This window comes from Lutzomyia longipalpis, chromosome 3 (assembly GCF_024334085.1).
Source record: "Lutzomyia longipalpis isolate SR_M1_2022 chromosome 3, ASM2433408v1".
Classification (NCBI taxonomy): domain Eukaryota; kingdom Metazoa; phylum Arthropoda; class Insecta; order Diptera; family Psychodidae; genus Lutzomyia; species Lutzomyia longipalpis.
The window spans coordinates 15,032,535-15,041,230 of NC_074709.1; the positions used below are offsets into that span (position 1 = coordinate 15,032,535).

Here is an 8,696-nt window from a genome sequence, read left to right on the forward strand (position 1 = left end):
AACTCATTTTTTTTATTTTGCGCCTTTAATAACCTTATTGATCCTTTCGCACGTTGAAAAAAAAGGTTTCGATTGGCATTTTAGCAATTTAATTCATAAAGTTTAATTGATTGGAAAAGACAATTTTTCAGTGATATTACTCGATGGATCCTACATCTAAAACATTTCCAATATAATTGGCTGAGTGATGGGATTTAATGTCTTTTGACTTTTCATAGCCATAAAATGTGAAAATGGGTTTGATTATCCCAAATAGGAATTTTGAGGAATTATGAAGATGGCGTGAAAATGAAAATTACAAAACCATCAGGCGGCATCTTTGTGTGTGTGTTGTGCAAAAAAGGCAAAAGCGTCGTGTCCCAGCATAAAAGAGCATATTAAATTTGAATAAAATTATCCCCGAAATACGCGGAAAATTTAATACTTATGTACACTTTGGTAAGATAATTCGCATTAAAAATGAGATTATTTTGCATATGAAACTTCTCCGGGATGCGAACAAACTCCCCCAAAGATCTTTTATGTAAAATAAAGTAATTTGATCCAAATGTGTACCTTCCATGATAGTCAGCAAGTACACGAGTGAGTTAAGGAATGGTTTTAATGAGAAAGTTTTAAAAGAAGATATGTGATATAAAATATTAATTTTTGAAAAGCTTTTGGAAATTATGTAATTTTTAATAAATTAAATAATTCAAACAATTAATATGGATAGGTGTATGCTAAATATTTTTTTTTCTAAATTTTTAATTATTTTTCATTAATTCTTATAAGAAAAATTTTTTTGCTCACTGATTTATTAATAAACTGGAGAAGATTTATTCAACATTTTAATCACACAGATCGTCTCCATAAGCATCATTTTGTGCTATATTTAGACTTTTCACCCTCCCCATCAATGGTACGTGGGGGTGAGGAAGAAAAATATTATGTTTGACGAAATCCCTTACACAGAGTATACGCATAAATGAGATGTTGTGTGACAAGGTAAACTGAAAATTAATTTACGACGAACTTTGTCTTTGCGATACATAAATTCGTTATCGCTGCGAAACAAATCCATTCGCGAACATTTTCCCTGTGAAATTCCCTTCCCACGAAATTGAGTCTTTTGCGGGGAAAATTTTAAACAGAGATTTTGCATGAGAAGTGACAAAATCTCTTCCAGAAAACTCAACACATTTGAAGACAATACACAGGCACAACATTGAGGCGGGAGGATATCTTGAGAATATCACTCATTAGGCGATTTTTCGCACCAATTCGTTCAAGACACCAATTAGGGCAGGAAATGGGTGGGAAGTGCTGGATTCTTTCCACATAAAGCGACACGAAATACTCGCCACTAATTGTACCCCAGACCTTAGAGAACTTTCACAAATGGAGAGAGTGAGAAAATCTTTGAAATCTTTGGGGGACGAGGGTGGAATGGACGTTTAGGAGGTACCTGGGAAATTCCATGAAAATTCCTCAGCTATGATTAACATTGGGTTGAAAATCCGTTGAAGGAAACACCGATTTTAGGCGGTGTGCATGGCAAAATGTTGAGATAAAGAAAATCCAGAGTCAACACCAAACCACATTTTAGGGAGGTTTTTTTAAAGAAACTTTCTTATAAGGGATTTTTTAGTTGCTTTAAGGACATAATAAAATTTTGTAATATGCCTGAAATGTTTTCTCTTTTCTACAAATCTGACTTAAACAATTGGATAAATGTTAATTCAATTCTTTAATTTAGTTTTTTTTTTAAATTCATTATCTACTTTTTAATTTTTTCAATTAACTTCGGTCCCCAAGCATAAATATGTATCTTCCACCAATCTGATTTTCTTTCTCAGAAAAACTTAGCACGAAAAAAAAATTAATTGAAATTCTTCAAATATTCACGCAATTCTTCCCCCTTTCCCATTAAGGTGTTAAATGGATAACCTTCGAGAAAATTGGCAAATATTTTCTCAACGGAAATAAAGCTTTCTTACCTTAACCCGAATATTGTGTTGAGGGATTTTTCAGAGAATGCCCATCACAATGCAAAAGCACAAAAAGGGGAGGCAGCGCGTTTTTTATACACCATTTGATTTCGTGGAATGAAATGTAATATTCACGAGAACTTTGGATTATGGAGTGTAAAAAAAGTTCCGGAGCTTTTGCAGCTGCTTGATGAAAAAGCAAAAAAAAAAAGAAAAAAAGGTGAAAGGAGCAGGATAAAAGAACAAATAGCTGGTGCTCCCATGAAATCTAAATCAGGATCTACATATTGTAATTCAATCAGCATTCACAATCCCCATCTCCCATGGGGTAGGTCTCTCTGTGAATTCTGACGCCACTTCAGTGGGGTGTTTGGGTGGTTGAAGCTTTCTGTAAATAATGTGCTTTTGCTGGATATGAGAGAAAATTTTGCAGGAATAACAATTTTGAAATTAGTTTGCTATACGATGCGCAACGGCTCAAGGCATTCATTATCCACATATACACGCATTTATGATTAATTGAAATTCTAATTCTTGATTTATGACTCACGCATTTGCTTTTGATTAATTTGTAGCTGAATTGGGATTCTATACGAATATATTGGTGAAGACCACCTTCTCTTCCTCTCATTTCAATGGATTTTCCCACGCAAGGGGATCAACATCATAAATGGGACAAAAGTGGCGCATGAAACTGGAGAATAAAAAAAAGAGGAGAAACTTTTGCTCACTTTCTGCCCTCCGGAGCCAAATGTTTTGAAAGGAGAATGTCACGAAGATTGTTTGCACAGAATTGCGAGATATGATAAATCTTGATTAAGAGAAAATCCCCGAGATATGAACTTGTGCGTGTTTGACATTAATTAGTTTTTGGGGTGATGTTCTTGGTTTTATGGCTCAAATACTCTAAACAAATCTCCTTTAAACACGGCGAAGATAAACATAAATTCACCCTTTAACTTCTCTCTCAAAATAATTCTGCTTTTCCCACCAAAAACTTTCTTTTTTGTTTCTTGGTAAGAATTATTATGAATATCTGCAGATTTTTCTGCTTATTTATTGTTCTGTTTGCTTCTTCTTCATCCTTAATGTTCTCTATAATGCATTATCACTAAAAGCACTTTTTATAATTAAGTGAGCTTCCCTCAATTTTTTTATAGAATAAAATATATATATTATATAAGCCTTTCTCATAATATTATTTATTTGAAATTTAAATATACATTTCATCATACGTAGGAATTTTCACATATTTTGAGGATATCTACTTTTCATAACTATTTTTATAAGTCATAAAGATTTTTAAAGAAATTGATTTTAAAATGGGTTTTATACCATATAGAGGATTGGTGAATACATATTCCAGATAATAGAGAAGTCTTTCAACAACTGTAGAAAAAAATTCCAATCATTCCCAATAATTCCAAAATAATCCAAATACATATTATAATTTCTTTTTCATTTAGATGAATACTCCTTGAAAATGAACTTCATCCTTTTCACAACATCAAATCGTAAACATGATAAAACGCTACAGCTCTTTCTGAGCATTAAACAAATGGAGACATAAATATTTCCAACGTCCGCTATCTTTCTTCTCAAAGAAAAGACAAACTTTCAGAGGTACCAGAACTTATGAATATTCAATTAGATGATATACAAAATAGATGAGTATGAACCTTCTTCTTCTTCCGTCTTCAGTGCAGCGCAAAAATATTTTCACGATCAAATTTCCTTTCGTCATCATTACCTTTCATAAAAATAAAATCCTTTTTTTCGCTCATCCATATCAACGCCCATTTCCTCACAATCAATTGGCAATGTAAATTACTGGTATGTGCGTGCATAGATTGAATTACATTTTCAACATAGAGATATGGAATTTCCTCATCTCTCTTCCATCCATTTTTCATTGTGAATAATAAATTATGCGAAATTATAATCTTATTGGTGGTTGCTACACATAAACTCTCTGCAATAGGGGGTTGGCTTGATTGTGGGAAGCTTTTGGCGGGAATTCTCCGCACATACAAATCCTCCTTCACTGTAGATCGACGCTATATATGTACGCAAAGATTCCGATTTCATTCCAATTTCATACAGAGAGTTATATAGATTTGATTGTATAACGGGCGAGGGGTGGAATGGAGAATCTCGAAAGAGAGAAAATATTGAGATCATTTTCCCAACCTCCACGCACATCCCCCCAATGATATAACTGTGTGATTATGTAAGAAATGTTTGTATGTTTTATTCATTTTACCACCCATATTCGACGTGAATCTCCCCCGCCTTGCGTGTGCGGATGAGAAATTCTAAACTAATGCATGGGACAATCTATCTTGAAGATGGCAATAAATATAAGAAGCTCGATTGGTAGGATGAAACTCAAATGTCATGACGATGTGTTTGGTGGAAATCGAATCTCTGTGTACGTTTCAACCTTCTGCCTTTTTTCTAACTCTCAGCTCTAAATCGATCCAGACATTCAGATTAATTTATATCTGTCAATAATATTTTCTCACGCAGCTCACGGCTTCTTTTTTGGCCCTTTCCCTTGCCAAATCTTTCCAAGCATCTTCGGGCTTTACTTTTCCATTAGGCAAGAATCTTTTTAGAAGTGACATCAGAGTTAAGGAATAAATGGAATATTTTTTTTATAGATTAAGTAAAATTTTGTAGGACTTATTCCTCTGACGTAGATGATTTCTACGCAAGTACATATCAACTTGAGAACTCTTTCTTTAATTCAATAATTAGTCGTTCTTCGCACAATTAAGGAACACCAACTAATAAATGGCCATCTAATCAATTCCTCCCTAATTGAAGATAATAAAGGTAATAAAATCAATTCTAATTGATAGGTAATCTGAGTAATTCCCATGCAAAATGGTTGGAGAAGCTTTAATTGGGTAAATAGAATAATTTTCAAACTAAAAGCTGTATTTGAAATATGATCTAACTTATTACAAAACACAACCCCTTATTAATTTATAAACGGACTAATTGACTTCTTCGATAGGGAAGACTGGTTCAAATGTAATACCATTGAAGTTTACAAGCCATAGATTTTGGAAGAGATATAAAAATTCATTTTTTATATCAATTAAATATTCATATTCATTGGAAGTTTAAGATTTAAAAACTCTGATTAATAATTCCCCATAACCCATACCCTCGGGGGTATAACTCATTTTTCGTTCACCCCTTCTTATCTATAATCTGACATCAATGTTATTGACAACTCTGAGACATTGGGCAAAATATTCAGCGTCATTCATGCATTCAACAGATAAAGGTAAATAGAAATGAACAAATTTCGCATCGTTGAGTGGGCGAAAGAGGAAAAAGTCCTCCTTTGTTGAGGACCTATGTACCTATATCTCTTCTTTTTAGAGGAGGGGGGCCCTTCTTTGAAGGTATAGAAAGAAAAAAAGGCGTGATTCAGGAAAAACCCGGGGAGCTTTTCAATGTGAAATGTGACTCGTTAGGCAAAAGGAGGGGAGGAGGGTGCTTTTGGTTAAGGTAAAAGGTTGGGGTGTCGAACATGCGGGGGACGGGGGAGATATAATTTATGTGTGAGCGAGAAAAATCTAAAGGGGGCGGACAAAAAAAGAAGTGTGCTTAAAAAGCTCGAGTCCTCGTTTGCTTAACCACCTGCCCCTATTATTAACGTAGTCATTAAAATTTCATGACACAGGATCTGGGGAGGTCCTCCGCTTTTCCGTTTATATATTTTTCCCTCGAACTCCATTCCTCTTCCACCACTCCCTTTGAAAATCTATCGAATCCACCGCTTCGGTGAAGTGATATTGATTCTCATTAAGCAAACAGAATATATACATATGTATGTATGCTACGGTCCTATGATGGAAAAGAAAATACATTGCCGTGGAAAAGGCCTCGGAGGCAGAAGAGTATATGATATTTCGGTGTGGGTAAGGGAGAAAAAACTTTTCCGGCAAACTTTTCATGGTTCGCCAGTGGTTTTTTTTCTTTACTTTTCCTCAAGCGATGTTTAAAATTTTTCGAACAAGACTCTCGTTTAGATTCTTTTTCTTAACCTTTTTTTTCTTCTTTCCCTCCTCCCGTTACATTTTCCTCGTGAGAGTATTTTTTTCGTATCCCCAACTTCTAAGTGCTAATCAAAATTTTCCCTCGGGACGTTCGACATCCCATTTGCACAAGAAAACTTTCACTTTGCCCCCCTTTATTCATTCCTAGAAGGAGCTAACAACACACGCCCATTGTTGAAGTCTTGAAGGGGGCACTAAGTGTTAAGTATCACTTATTTCGATCAACGCTTGAGGATACGCGTTTTTAATTAGCTTTCAGCTTTGCTCAGAGAGCCAAAACTTCCACAATATATGTAATATATGAAAAGTTTCCCCTACTTGCGAAGAAAAAGCTCAGCTATTTGGGCATGGAAAATGTGCAGCCTTTGCCCTTATATTGTTGGAATAGAAACCCTCCCCGTCGAAGAAGTTTTAACGGACTTTTCTCCAGTCTCCTCTGTTCAAACACATACATACATGTAAAAGAAATATCTTTGCATGTCAATTGTTGATGGAACTAAAGTTGGAAAACTTTCCTAGAATGTCATCAAATATTTTCATGAAGTTTTTCACTGTTGAAAGTCAAAAATATATTTTACTTTCCAAGACACATGTTGGGTATTTCATATGTAATAATATTGCATTCTAAAATTGCTAAATGTATATAAAATTATAAGTACTAAACTACCTTCAAAAGTCAGATTTTACTATGCTATAATTTTTTTTTTTGAGAAAAAACTTTCAATTATAAAAAAAAATTTGTCAGAAAATATTTAATTTTGATCAGCAAAATGTCATTTAATTGGAGATCATAAATATATAGCTGCTAACTATATATAGTAAGCTATGTACAATAAATTAAATTTAAGAGAAATTAGGGCAATAAATTCATATGTTAATTCTGCAACAAACTTAAACCATCCACCATGGCGCACATACCTCCATTGTGCTCATTGTGCTTCACTTTATATTAAATTACGATGACAATGGATTATATTGAGTAATGTAATTCATGGGAAATTCATTTACCTGCACTAATCCACACGCTGTAGTATGTAAAGTGGACATTCTGCAGACAATGTGGGAAATGCAGGAAGGTTGGTAAACTACAGAGGATCTGTATGTTCTGTAAATTCTGCTGTGTTGGAATTGGAGCGTGACACAGAAATGAGATAAAATACAGCACAAGATGACAAAGCTCTCCTACTCTGTTCCTACTGTTTGAGGACACCAAACGTGCACCACAGGTAAACAATTAAATTCTCCACCACTTTATGCTATAAATTTATCACCTTTCTCAGCACTAAAATAGCAATTAAATGCCACGATAAATTTCACCTTGACACCATCAAGGAGACGCACACGTGAATGCCTCTTGTCCACTCTATCGGGAGCTTCCTTCCCTGTAAGAGTCGCTGAAGCGCGCCAAGTTCTCTTTCAATCAACTAATCTAACCCCCTGATCTGTGAGAGAGAGATAGAATAAACTTTGGATGCGTTTTGGTAGCGAGGATGCTTCCTGCGAGAAAGTTTCAACTGAACTGAAGAGCTTGAAAGCTCCTCTAGCTTTTATACACACGCTCTTTTTCTCTCTCCTCTCATCTAAATAGATCCTTCCGAAATTCCTCTCTTCTGAATTTGAGAGTGATTCCGGAAAGCAACAGGAAAGTGGGGAAATTCGGAGCATAAAAGCTCTCTCTTAGTTACATTTTTAGCGCGAAAACCACCCTAAAAGCTCATTTGTGGACAAAATATTTCCTCCCACAGCAGGCAAATTCAGTCAGGGATTTTGTGGGGTAATAAACTTATTGGCTCAGAACAGAAGGCCGTGACTTTTGGTTGACGTCTTCGCGAAGCAACTTTTTGGAAGCGACTTTTTTGCGAAGACATAACCTCAAAGCAACTTTTTTTTTATGCAAAAAAGTGAGAAATACGGGGAAAAATGCATTGCAGTGCCCCCGGAGGGCTTCCCGTATGCTCTTGATGCATTTTTCAGGTGAAAATTCGCACAATTCTTTTTTTTGTCACAAAAATCTTTCGAGGCAACTTTTTTGGCACTTGGAGGCAACTTTTTGGAAGCGACTTTTTTGAGGAAACATTTTTGAGGAAACTTTTTGGAAGCGACTTTTTTGAGGAAACATTTTTGAGGAAACTTTTTGGAAGCGACTTTTTTGAGGAAACTTTTTGGAAGCGACTTTTTTGAGGAAACATATCCTCAAAGCAACTTTTTTTTGTGCAAAAAAAATTGAAAAATGTGGGAAAAACTGCATTGCAGTGCCCCCGGAGGGCTTCCCGTATGCCCCTAAAGTCAATTTCCACCCGAAAATTCGCACAGGAACTTGAAGTTCGTACACTTTTTAATACACTTTTTTTCATTCCGGAACGGTATGATGTGTGCCCGGAAAGTACCATAAGGGCCTGGAATTTCAGCAGGATGACTGCCAATTGCACCAGGAAGTTTCTAAGGGATCTTAGGAACTTCCTTTTCATCACCCGGCTTTTCCTTGTGTTATCTTTGGGCCAAAATCTGAGTGTATAAAAATGTTTTACGAAATTGCAAATATGACTTCCTTCAAGTTCCTTTGCGAATTTTCGGGTGGAAATTGACTTTAGGGGCATACGGGAAGCCCTCCGGGGGCACTGCAATGCAGTTTTTCCCACATTTTTCAATT

General features: G+C 35.4%; 1 protein-coding gene across 1 annotated transcript in view; it reads right to left on the reverse strand.

Moving 5' to 3' along the window:
• LOC129793290 (protein qui-1) overlaps positions 1 to 7,380 on the reverse strand; it is a 76,724-nt gene extending 69,344 nt beyond the window's left edge. The window contains exon 1 of the mRNA XM_055833126.1: positions 7,055 to 7,380. The gene's annotated coding sequence lies outside the window, so the exon portion shown is untranslated. The remainder of the gene's footprint in view (positions 1 to 7,054) is intronic.
• Between the last annotated feature and the right edge of the window lie 1,316 nt (positions 7,381 to 8,696).